This window comes from Onychostoma macrolepis, chromosome 04 (genome assembly GCF_012432095.1).
Source record: "Onychostoma macrolepis isolate SWU-2019 chromosome 04, ASM1243209v1, whole genome shotgun sequence".
Taxonomy (NCBI): Eukaryota; Metazoa; Chordata; class Actinopteri; order Cypriniformes; family Cyprinidae; genus Onychostoma; species Onychostoma macrolepis.
Genome location: NC_081158.1, coordinates 449,542 through 462,781, shown reverse-complemented (window position 1 = coordinate 462,781; position 13,240 = coordinate 449,542). Strand labels below are relative to the sequence as shown.

The following is a 13,240-nucleotide window of genomic DNA, read 5'->3' as shown; positions in this document are numbered from 1 at the left end:
TGTATAAAAGCAATTAAAAATTAACTTTGTGTATGACTGATATTACAATTGTGGTTTAGGTATAAAATAACATGATTATTTTATTATTTTTATTTGTAACTTGACACTATTACTATAATTTACTTAATACCTCTTTGTGTGTATTTGATTGTAAATGCAAATGTTATATGGTTTGTGCTAATCATGTATTTGTAACTGTTTACAAGCTGTATTGTATAAATAATAAAGAAATTATGACTGAATGTGATGTGTTTAGTATTATTAATAAATTATTACAGGCTATTAATACAGGCTAATTTATCTATGAAGTATGTGAGATTTTTAAAAGAGGCAGAAAAAGTTTATTGTATAACGTCGGTTTACCAACTGAAATCAACATCGTTTCAATGTTAGTGAAGCAAACCAATGAGATCGATTTTATGTTGAATACCTGTTGATTCTATGACGTCGTTTCAACCAACCGAAAATCAACGTCGATTCAACGTTAGGCAAGTCAACCAAGGGATCCAGTGGGGGCGGCAGTCATATTTCAGGGTGACCGTGCCACTCTTTATCACAACCCTGCTAAAATGTAGTAGCAGTACGTGCGCTCATTGGCGCCCCGTCAGCTGGTGGCGCCCTAGGCGACCGCCTAGCTTGCCTATGCCTAGAAACGGTACTGCGTGTAAATATTACAAATAAAGGTGGACGTGGTATTTTGGTCTTTAGGACATACTTGGTACGTGGCTGCGACGAATATGATCTGGTCCAGTTACGTCGTCACGATGTGTTAGCTGGGAATGCATCTAGGTATATCAATGCTCAGCACTGCCTGACGTCAGCAAGCTGGACTCCGCCCTTTATGATGATTGACAGCGTCATGAACCAATCAGGGTGAGCGGAGAAAACGAAATTGAAACGGAGAACTACAGGAGGAAGAAGAAAACTTCAAGTAACTCATGCCAACACACTCAATACAACAGTTCAGAACAAGAAGTAAAATGATCTACATATATAATTTAAGGTGAGTGTTTATCTTTCTCTTGTTTTCATGTATGTCTGTGATTCTCATTTTTGCTTCTGAGACTTGCGCTTAAGTCATTTTGATGATTTTATTTAAAGCCTTTCATGTCGTGATCAAACAGATGATCAAGTGTCTGTAAGTGAATGACAGATAGCAAAATATACTCGGGCCAGTTCCGGTTAGATTCTCGCCTGCCAGAGACTCACTCGGGCCCGTTTACTCGCTGCCGATCTTCCGGACCGATCAGGGCTGAGTTTCTCCAAAATCACCAAAATAAGTCTTCATGTTAAGAATGAATAGTACACAAACACATTTTCAAAACTGTAAAATGTTATTAAAAATAAAGCATTCATGAATTATTTTATGACAAACATTTTACTGTCTTAAGTGCACTCATTTATTTAGCCTATAAATTAAAATAATAATAATAACTATTATTATTATTGTTGTTGTTGTTATATATTTAGGTTACATGCATTTAGAAGAAGCTTTTATTCAAAACGACTTACAAAAGAGGAACAAATGACTCCAAAGTCAGTCACAATGCCAGGTTTATTATACAATAATAATCAAGTCTAAGATGATCACAAATTAAACAAGATTTTGACGCACATCTTTCTTATTAACTCGTTGTATTCCAACGCGTGTCCATTACAATTTGCTGTAGGCCTATTCCACATAATAATATGCAATAAAACAATATACAATATGATTCGATAACACGTAGGCTACCTAGGAGCTTGCTGCATGAATCCGTGAGTACAGTTTACAAACCCGTGGGAACGGATTGCGAAAGCGTGCGCACGGATTATGAATCTGTGGGTACGGATTGAAAAACCGAGGGTACGGTTTACAAAATCTGAGCGCACGGATTGGAAATTCGTGGGTACGGTTTATTAATCCGTGGGCACGATTTGTTAAACCGAGGGAACAGTTTAAGAATTCGTGAGTACGGTTTATAAACTGAGGGAACGGATTGCAAAACCGTCGGCATGGATTGTATTTTTTTCTCCTACAGGTGATTTCCCGGGATCCGTACATTCGCATGTAATTTGTAAAGTAAAAATTCCAGCGCAAATGACCTACCATATTTCGCCAAACACCGAGGTCCTGACCTGTGATAATATTAGTCCCGTGCGAATCAGCATCTCGCCAGATTTGGCCAGCATTTGGCGGGTCATATATATAAGGTTTTTGAGTCCTGTGCGCCTTTTTATCCATCTTTCTTTTCTATTCTATTCTATCTGTTTTCTTTTTATATATTATATAATTAATTTTTTTTTAAATCACACGAGGTCCCCAGATAATACTAATCCCGTGCGAATAGGGCTTTTGTCATACACACGTACAGTCATGGCCCTTGGTAAATATGATCAAAGAAGGAATTAATCTGCATTGTTAATCCTTTTGATCTTTTATTTTAAAAAATCACATTGGATAATAAGAATTTAAAATGGGGGAAATATTATGAAATAAATGTTTTTCTCTAATACACGTTGGCCACGATTAACGGCACCCTTTTATTCAATACTGTTTGAAACCTCCATTTGCCAGTTTAACAGCTCTAACTTTTCTCCTATAATGCCTGATGAGGTTAGAGAACACCTGACAAGAGATCAGAGACCATTCCTTCATCCAGAATCACTCCAGACCCTTTAGATTCACAGCTCCATGTTGGTGCTTCTTCTCTTCAGTTCACTCATTTTCTACAGGGTTCAGGTCAGAGGACTGAATGGCCAGCAGAAGCTTGGCTTTGTGCTCAGTGACCCATTTTTGTGTTGATTTTGAGGTTTGTGTTTGGATTATTGTACGGCTGGAAGATCCAACCATGGCCCATTATAAGATAAGAGTCAGTCACTTATTGATTTTTTATCTGTTGGTATTTGATAGAATCCATGATGCCATGTGTCCAAACGAGATGTCCAGGACCTCCAGCAGAAATATAGGCCCACAACATCAAAAATACAGCAGTATACTTCATTGTTCACATGGGGTACTTTTTATTCCTGTGTTCACCAAACCCATCTTGAGTGTTTGCTGCTAAAAAGCTCATTTTTAAGTTTCATCTGACCATAGAAGCCAGTCCCATTTGAAGTTCCAGTTGTGTCTGATAACTGAATATGCTGGAGTTTGATTTTGGATGAGTGAGGAGAATTTTTCTTGAAACCCTCCCAAACAACATGTGGTGATGTAGAGGCTGTTTGACAATTTTTTATTAAGGTTTTTTGACCCCGAGACTCAACTATTTTCTGCAATTCTCCAGCTGTGGTCCTTGGAGAGTCTTTAGCCACTCAAGCTCTCCTTCTCACCGTAATAGTACGATATAGACACACGTCCTCTTCCAGGCAGTTTCCTAACATTTTATGTTGATTGGAAATTCTTAATTATTGCCCTGATGGTGGAAATGGGAATTTTCACTGCTCTAGCTCTTTTCTTAAAGCCACTTCACTAATTTGTGAAGCTCAATTATCTTTTGCTGCACGTCAGAAATATATTCTTTGGTTTTTCTCATTGTGATGGATGATTAAGGGAATTTGGGCTTTGTTTTCCCTCCTGTTTATATTTCTGTGAAACAGGAAGCCATATCTGGATAATTTAATGTTCATAATCACCCTGGAGTGCTCAAAATTGTGACTATGAATGAGAATATACTTCAGAGAAATTTTACTCATAAGAATTTCTAGGGGTACCAATAGTTGTGGCCAATGTGAAAAACATTTATTTCATAATGATATTTCCCCCCATTTTAACTTCTTACTATCCAATGAAAGGTTAGATTTTTTGTGAATTTTTAAAATAAAAGATCAAAATTTTCACAGCCGCCTTTGATCGTGTTTACCAAGGGTGCCGATATTTTTGGCTATGACTGTACATACATCACATACACATACACACACATACACACACACACACTTACTTATAAAGTTAGTTACATGAAATGGTAGATTTGTCTAATTTGAATCTGAAAAGTAAGACTGATTATAACTTGGTTAACTGCTTGTTAGTCAAACTAGTTCTTAAGACACAGTCTTAACATAGTAATAATATAATCAAAAGATAGTAGCTATTATGCAACTGGCCCCAGGTCAATAAACTGTCACAGATATTAACAGAAATAGGTGATTATTAAATTTCAGTGTCTTGATTTGGATTATATTATTATTTTGTAGTTCAAATGTATTGTAATATTTAGCCAAAACATGGTTGTTACTTGTTACTTGAATTTTTCTTTTTCCATTTACTATTCTTTGTTGTTGTTGTTTTTTTACAGCCAATTTAACTTATTGAAGACACCCTATTTGTGCTCAAATAATATAAAGAAATTGCAAAATTATATTTAAGAATCAATTTTAATGACATTTTAATGAATGTTGCAATCGTCCCCTATTGTGGCGTAAGTTATAACATTTGACTCTGTCTATTCAATATAAATTGTACGTATATTATCATAGGTACACATGTAAAAGCAGTGTGGGTGAGTAGCTGACAGATGTGGCATTATTGTATTAAAATTTTGGCTTTCTAATATAAACAGTGTCTGAGAAACTAAGGGAAATGCAAAAAGTGTTGCGAATTTCAACCGTCCCCACTCTCCAGCTACAATAATTGCAGGTAAAATATTCACTACGTTTTCCAAATTTTCCTAGCATTTACTTGAATTGTACAATTTTAATAAGTATAAACATTAAAAACCTGAAAATACGGTAGTTTTGAACAACACGGTAAATAGCAAAGTTTTGGAATGAAGCACATTTTTTTACTTGGCAGAATTATTTAAATCATTACTTAACTATTACCATGGATCATTTTTCAGTGAATCAGTGAATACTGTTCCTTGGTTGTCGTTCATTTTCCGAATCTCTTGTCAGGATTTGTGGTCATTGTGTTTCATCTTTCCACATCTTAATCCAGTGAGTTCTTTATTGGGGAGCTTTCATTACTGCACCTGTAAAGAGCAAATAATATGCAAGTATTTGTTATTAAAGGTCTAACTGAACGCACCAAACTGAATGGAATTAAATATATATTTATGTATAAAGAGAACCACAACCTGCTTTAAAAAAAAATCTAAATTTATCCAGAATTGTCCAGCTCTATTTTGCACACAAGCAGCTCTTAAACAAGTCCAGTTTTTATGTAGCCTGCTGATTTTTGTTCATGGTATTCAGCTGCAACTAAATGTTTTGCAAAAAGAGAGACACAGAATAAATATGATTGATATCTGAATGTTTGACAAAACACATTCAAATCTAAACAGGGAATCGATTAGAATTGTAATCGATAAGCAGAATCGGAATTGAAATTGATAAAATTAAAACGATACCCAACCCTACACACGATTCCATTGACTTTATGAATGCAATTACCAATCAGAAGCGTTCAGATGAGTCAATGCTGAAACAGCGGAGTTTTGTTGTTCAGCACGAGCTCGCTGACTGAATTCAGCTCTCTTGTGATTTCTCTCATCATAAACAACCAAATGCAGATGTACGTGCGATGTAAGTATAAGAGATTTATTAATCATACAGTGTAGATAGCTTCACTGAATATAAAGGGAAAAGTGCATAAACTCGCATTAGACTGAAGTCAGTGATGATGTTCTTTGGTAATGTAAATGTCCTTTGCTCGTTTTCTGTAGCTGCTTGTTTGAATAACTGAGGAAATGTAAGCATTATAATTAGTAACTTACAATGTTTCTATTAAATTGTTATCATGTTAAATACAAATTCAGTCATATTAAAAACATTAGACTGCTTTTAGCTTTATGCTGGAGTTGGTTCACTTTCTGGCAATGAAACTAAGTAAATTAAAGGGATAGTTCACCCAAAAATGAAAATTTGATGTTTATCTGCTTATCCCAAGGGCATCCAAGATGTAGGTGTCTTTGTTTCTTCAGTAGAACACAAACGAAGATTTTTAACTCAAACCGTTGTAGTCTGTCAGTCATATAATGTCAGTCAATGGTACAGACAAAACCAAATTAAACCCTGCGGCTCATGACGATACATTGAGGTCTAAATAGGGCAACTGCACATTTGCCGAGGGGTATGCAAGATCAGTGTTGGCGCCCCCCTGTATTCTAGTAGCCTCTAACACTAACTTGTGCAGAAAGCTTTCTGCAAGTCAGTGACCAAATGCTCATTACTAGCTTGTGCACGCAAGGATACAAACTCATTAGTGTAAAAAGTGGTTTGAACCCCCTTCCCCCTTTTTTAATGCCATAGGGAAAAAAGTAAAAACAAGAAATAAAGAAAAGTGTCACATAACATCCCCTTTAACTCCTGATGGCAGACCCCAGACAGTAGAGCATATTTTTTATTCATTTTATATTCAAACACGTGTAATATTGCTCACTTTTTAATTAGGTAATTTGAATATATATATATATATATATATATATATATATATATGAAGAGCTCTTTTCCAAAACGCTATAAATCCATTTGAATAGTTTTCATGAAAATTACTTTTTTTTTTACCTAGACCCATACATTTTGTTAATATTCAATTCATCCTGTTAAAATGGTCTGTTGGCTCAGTCTGAACATGTTAAACAATGATTGTTAAATGAAACAACAATATTGTCGATTATAAATTAACTTTTTTTTTTCTTTTCAAAACGCTACAAATCCATCCTTTTTTCAAAAAAATGTTGGTTTGTCTTTAAAAAAAAAGAGAACATGCAACATATGACATCAGGGACTCATACTATAAATTAATATAAATCAAATAAATGCAAATGCATGAAATAAATAACAGCCAAATAAAATAAATGGTAACAAACTAAATAGTAAAATAAAATAAATATTTTCAATTTCATGTTTCAATATTGTCCACCACATAAAACAAATAATTTAAAAATAACACACATACAAATACCACTAATTAAATTAAAAATACAACAATGTTAACATTACATTCAAATAATTTAGTAACAAATTTAGGCTAATAGTCATTCAGTGCCTGTAAAAAGTAATGATAGTAATGATAACAATATTCAATAGGCAAGTTATTTAGTAATACATTCAACGTCCTTTTTTTTTAGTAGTGTCAAACCTGTAACAAGTAGGACCAATCTGTCCACTACATATGAATGAAAAAAAACTAATTATTAAAAATATTCAATAATGATAACGATATTCAATAGGCAAGTCATTCAGTAATACATTGGCATTCAGTAAAGTGTCAAACCCGTACATAGTAGGACCATTGTCCGCTATACATAAAAAAATCACATAGAGTGTGTGTGTGTGTGTGTGTGTGTGTGTGTGAGAGAGAGATGTGCTTTGAGTGTGTGAGAGGACAGAGAGAGAGGAACGCCCGTTTCACACCGCAAGCGTGAGCGGCGCGTGAGCAGCGCGTATTTTTTTCGGCGCCCATGTTAACAAATGAGTGCATTCACACCGGCAGCAGGAGCGTCGCGTGAGCAGCGCTGCAGCGATGGTTTCGGCGCCGAGTCTATTTTTGCTGCGCCGCTCACGCTCAATTAAAGTGACAGCACACTTTTGATGGACAAAATAAATATTTCACACAAAACGTGCTAAAAATGCACAGCATAAGCATGTCTAGTGTGTTTTAAGGCGAATTGAAGTATGTCAGGAAAGAATATGAACAATTAAAAATATGTTTTAATCTTTTAAAAAGATTTACCCATTTTAACTTGTTTTTCATTTTTAATCGCCATAAGAAAATTATAATTTAAAGCATTTTATCAAACTCACAACGAGCAATTCATCTTGCTCAGGATCTTAAGTTACAATGGAGTATATACAGTGGGCCTACATAATAAATTCATTATTCATTCATTATTGACAGCTTGGAGAAATGGAGATTATGGGTAAAAGTATATATTATTATTATTATTTTTTTAAATTATAATAATAAAAAACAACAGTATAAACAGCACTTTCTATATTTGAGTATGACTGAAACAACACGATATAAGCTGTTTTTGTTGTTGACCATTTACACGCTACTCCCCAAGACTTCAAAACTTTCAAGTTTATAACTGACCAACTTCTAAAAACAAATTTATAGTTGTCTTTGTAAAGAAATATGTCGCTTTGGAGCCGCTGCTGTGACGCTGAACAAACGCTTCCAGTGTGAATACTCTGGCGAGTTTGCAGCTGCAGTGACGCTGTAGTTACGCTGACGCGCTGCTTACGCGCCGCTCACGCTTGCGGTGTGAAACGGGCGTAAGAGTGTGTGTATGTGTGTATGTGAGAGAGAGTGCGTGAGCATGGATCACTCTGCATCTTCATCACTATGGCCTGCATTGTCAGTCACCTGATACAGTGCATCATCATAAAAAGCCCTCACCACATCAGACACACCTATTGCTCCTAATAGTGCCAGCACATAGCGCTTCTTTGCGGCCTTCACAGAGGTCCGCTTTGGAAGTAACTCAGGTTCATCATCAGGTCATCCAGTGACAGCTTCTCGGCCTGACAGAAACCGGTCGCACCAGCCTTGTATTGACATCCCACAGTGGGTATTAACGCACCACCTTGAACCTCTTTTTTGTTGTTTTTTGTGATTTTCTTTGTCCAGTTGGCGTTTTCTACCCCCAGGTGTTGGTCTCACTGGCTCATCCAGGCCATCAAAAGTGTTATTAGAGTTTAAGCACTCACTTCAAAGCATCGCCATGTTGGATGGTATCGAACGAATTCTGATTGGTTGAGAGGACATATCGCATTTAGGCTAAAAACAGGTTCAGCGCTTATAGCGGTTTGAAAAGGAACTGCATCTTGCAGTACATATATATATAATTTGCCTCAAAATTATTAATATTTTTGCAGTTTTATATAGTAAAATTTATTTTAAAGAACATCTGCATTTTTTTTTTTTCATTTTTACTTGGAGATGATTCATGGAAAATTTGCCATGCTAAGTCGAAGATTTCTGCCAAGATTTCACCTGGTAGAAAAACAAATATTGTTAAAATGAATGTCATGATTTTCACTATGACCACTAAATGGCAGCAGAGGATCATTTATTGTCTCCTTTACCATTTCCACTCTGTAATATAGTTATTTTCGCGTTTTGCTAATGGATTTATATTTAGACATTATAAAATCACTATCATAACATTTAAAAATCTCTTTTTTGTCAAAGTCAGCATTGTTTTGTATTGAAGTGTGAAGTAGCAAGAGTTTTCAACTCATTGGGCCCTATCATACACCTGGCGCAATGCGGCGCAAGGCGAGGAGCAAATGTTTTTGCTAGTTTCAGCCCAACACAGTTCCTATTTTCCCATCCTGCGCCGCGTTGTTTAAATAGCAAATGCATTTGTGCCCATTTGTGCGCCCATGGGCATGCTGGTCTGAAACCGAGATGTGTTCAGGCGCATCGTTGGTGCATTGCTATTTTGAGGAACTGAAAATAGACTGCATCATAGACCAATTCAAACCTGGTCTAAAGTCAATGGCGCAATATTTTTTTGTTATTTAAAGAGCACGTTAGTAGAAAATGTGCCTCTGGGCGGGTCCAATAAATAGGGCCCATTGAATCTACTTGAATTACATAGATGGCCTGTTTTGAATTTACAGCGGCAATTTTCAGTGAAAGGTGACTAGTTTGTCTCCTTGTTTACAATCTTCTCAGTTTCTCTCAAATGTAAATGAAATGCCCATTCACAAATGTGTGTCACGCCTCCCCCCGAGCAATAGAGATACTCAGAAATAAACTGATATTAAGCTGACATGAATCTACAGTATTTGCTGTTTCAACTTCAAAACAGATGAATTATCATATGAATAAGTGGTGCATGCATTGTGGCATGAATAATTTACACAGCTGAATTATCTTTATATTTCCATTTATTCTTACTATTTGTTAATTAAGTTGGCTTGAAAAAGCCAACTTACTGATCTACTATATAAACTTATTATTATTCTTCTGAGCCAAAATTTAAATTGTATCTCCTCCTAGAGATTTCAAGCTAGAACCACCAAACTCAGCCCAGACCTTCAGACTGGTCTGACTCGGGTTGCTATATCTCTTCAGACTGATCCGACTTACGGTTTTCCTAAAAATGAAGATTAAAACTGTGAAAAATCCCATAGACTTACATTGACGGAATGTTCAAATGAGCCAAGACCTTGCAAGCTCCAACTGACAAACATTCAAATGTAAACACACTGAAGCCCATTAGACTCAATCAAGCTTCCCTTCTATGTACTATTTCTAACCCATTCAAACTCATATAAGCTTCCACTCTATCTAATACTATTTCTAATCTATCTAAATCATGCTATGTACTATTCTAACCAATTCAAACTGATATAAGCTTCCACTCTATCTAATACTATTTCTAATCTATCATGCCAGCAACATGCTAGTAACATGCTAATCATGCTTGAAACATGCTAACATCATGCTAGTAACTTGCTAATCATGCTAGCAACTTGCTAATCATGCTAACATCATGCTAGTAACTTGCTAATCATGATTGAAACATGTTAACATAATGCTAGTAACTTGATAACCATGCTAGCAACATGCTAGTAACATGTTAATCATGCTAGCAACACGCTAGTAACTTGATAATCATGCTAACAACATGCTAGTAACTTGCTAATCATACTAGAATCATGCTAGCAACATGCTTTCAACTTGTTAATCATGCTAACAACAAGCTAGTAATACCCCGAGAACCATAGCAACCACCTAGCAAACCACCCCGAGTGCCATAGCAACCATATAGCAACAACCCCGGGTACCTTAGCAACACCTTAGCAACAACCCCGGGTACCCTAGCAACTGCCTAGCAACCACCCCGGGTACCCTAGCAACCACATATCAACACCCTAGCAACCACCCCGGTCCCTTAGCAACCGCATAGCAACACCTTAACATCTACCCCAAGTACCCTAGCAACCGCATAGCAACACCCTAACAACTACCACAGGTACCCCAGCGATCTGATAGACTGTATTGCCTTTAAAACATTCAAACCTTAATCTTTAAAACTATTTTACGTATTTCAAACTACTTGAAACTTAAAACCTTCAAACTTCAAGCTTTTAAAACTTTTACAAACTTTCTGGCTGGGCTTTTTCAAGCCAACTTAAAGTTTGTATCCAAACTTTACTATCTAGTTACTGTTGTGTTTGTAGTGAATATTGTTGTTCTGTTTATATGAACATTTTGTTGGAATGAAGAATGTGTTTGTCTAAGTTTGTCAATGACTGTGTTTGAATGAGTTTGAAAGGATTAGAAATAATACATAGAAGGGAAGTCTGATTGATTCTAATGGGCTTCAGTTTGTTTACATTTGAATGTTTGTCAGTTTGTTTGAATAGTCTTGGCTCATCTGAACATTCCGTCAGTGTAAGTCTATAGGATTTTTATGAATTTTAATCTTAATTTTTATGAAAACTATATGTCCGATCAGTCTGAAGAGATATAGCAACTCAAGTCAGAACAGTCTGAAGAGCTGGGCTGAGTTTGGTGGTTCTAGCTTGAAAGCTCTAGGAGGAGATGCGTTTAGAAATTTTAGTTTCATAAGAATAATAAAAAGAAGAAGCTTAAATAGCAGATCAGTAGGTTGGCTTTCTCAAGCCAACCTAATAACAGCTAGACAAAATCCTCAACATTCAGTCCACTTCATATACAGAGATATATGCTATATATTGCCGTTCAGCCTAAAAAATGATCAGATACATTTTTTGGTCCAAATCACTCAGCCCTACTCTCAATGGCTGCGTTTGCTTGCCGAGAACAGTTTTCATAAATTTTTCCCCTCGCTGGTGAAACAGTGGGGTTGTGTGACGTTTGCTTCAGAGAGGCATGTTAAGGGCATGTTTGTAGAGTAGCGCTGGTCCAACGGTGGAAACGCAGCATGATTTTGACCTCGTGGCTTGAGGTGTGAGGCCACTGGTCACACCTGGCTCGCACTGGCCTGACAGTGGAAAAGCTAATGAAATGAACATTTTACACATGAGATGAATTTACTCTTGAGTTACTATATTGAATTATGGAATTTTTAAGATCACAGATTTTAATTCATGACAACTTCACATTTTAAGTTTAATTAAGACATTATATAAGATAATTCACTAAATAAGTTCAACTTTAAAAAACTATGCAAACTGTTGCATGTTGTAATGCAAGAACGCATACTGTGTGAACGGCCCGTAAATCAGACATTTAATGCATTACAGATGTTTAGTTGAATTCTGAACTGCTGGAAATAATGACTTAAGTGAAGAAAATGTTTAAAGATATTTTATTAATACTGAGGGAATCACTTTATTTTTCAGTTTCTCCAAAGATGACAATTGAGTTGTGTGTCATTGTGTGTCTAAATGCAGAACTGAACATATTTGAGGAAACAGAAGATCACTAGCTCTAAAATGAGTCACTGTGAGGAGAGAGAGGAGGTCGATATTCAGAACAAGAGAGCCGCATCTCCAGAGCCCAGCTGTGTGTCGATGAGGAGTGATCAATCCATGCCAGAACCACTTAACTTCAGTGATGGGCCAGCGACCTTTAACCCCAGGTGAGATGATAACTAATACTGGAGACAAGAAACAGGATTATAAGATTATAAACATCAGTGAGAAAGATAAATAATGTGAATTACTGATGTGATTTTTTCATTATTACTGGAAGTAAGAGAAAGAGAGCCGCATCTCCAGAGCCCAGCTGTGTGTCGATGAGGAGTGATCAATCCATGCCAGAACCACTTAACTTCAGTGATGGGCCAGCGACCTGTAACCCTAGGTGAGATGATAACTAGTGCTGGAGACAAGAGACAGTATTTAAACATCAGTGATGAAGCTTGTGACCTCTGAACCTGTGTGAGATCAAACATACAGCTGCTGCAGTAAAATGAAGGCGTGACATTATTTAATATCAGAGTCAGTAACACAGAATGAACCATATTTGACATCAGTGTCAAAGAACATTATAACTGATGGCACATTATGTATCTATATTTTGCGCCTCATCACAAATGCGTTTGCTCCATCATAGAACGCTCACACCTGAATATGAACCAGATTCATCCATCATTGTCATCAGCTGTGTGTCCTTTACAATGTGTCCTATTGTTTTTGTGAATCTGCTTTCAGTTTTCTGCAGTTCAAATCATTTTAGTCTCATTATTCATTAAGTTGAGTTTTAAGGTCAAGGGCTCATTTGTGGAGCATCATTTATAAATGCAATGTGTGACAGTGTTTGAACATGGAGAGACTCAGAGGATTTTTATTGAATGTCATTTGAAGAATTAAG

General features: G+C 36.2%; 1 pseudogene; it reads left to right on the top strand.

Annotated features, from left to right (window-relative positions):
• The first annotated feature begins 877 nt into the window (after positions 1-877).
• LOC131538882 (NACHT, LRR and PYD domains-containing protein 3-like) overlaps positions 878-13,240 on the top strand; it is a 57,732-nt pseudogene continuing 45,369 nt past the window's right edge.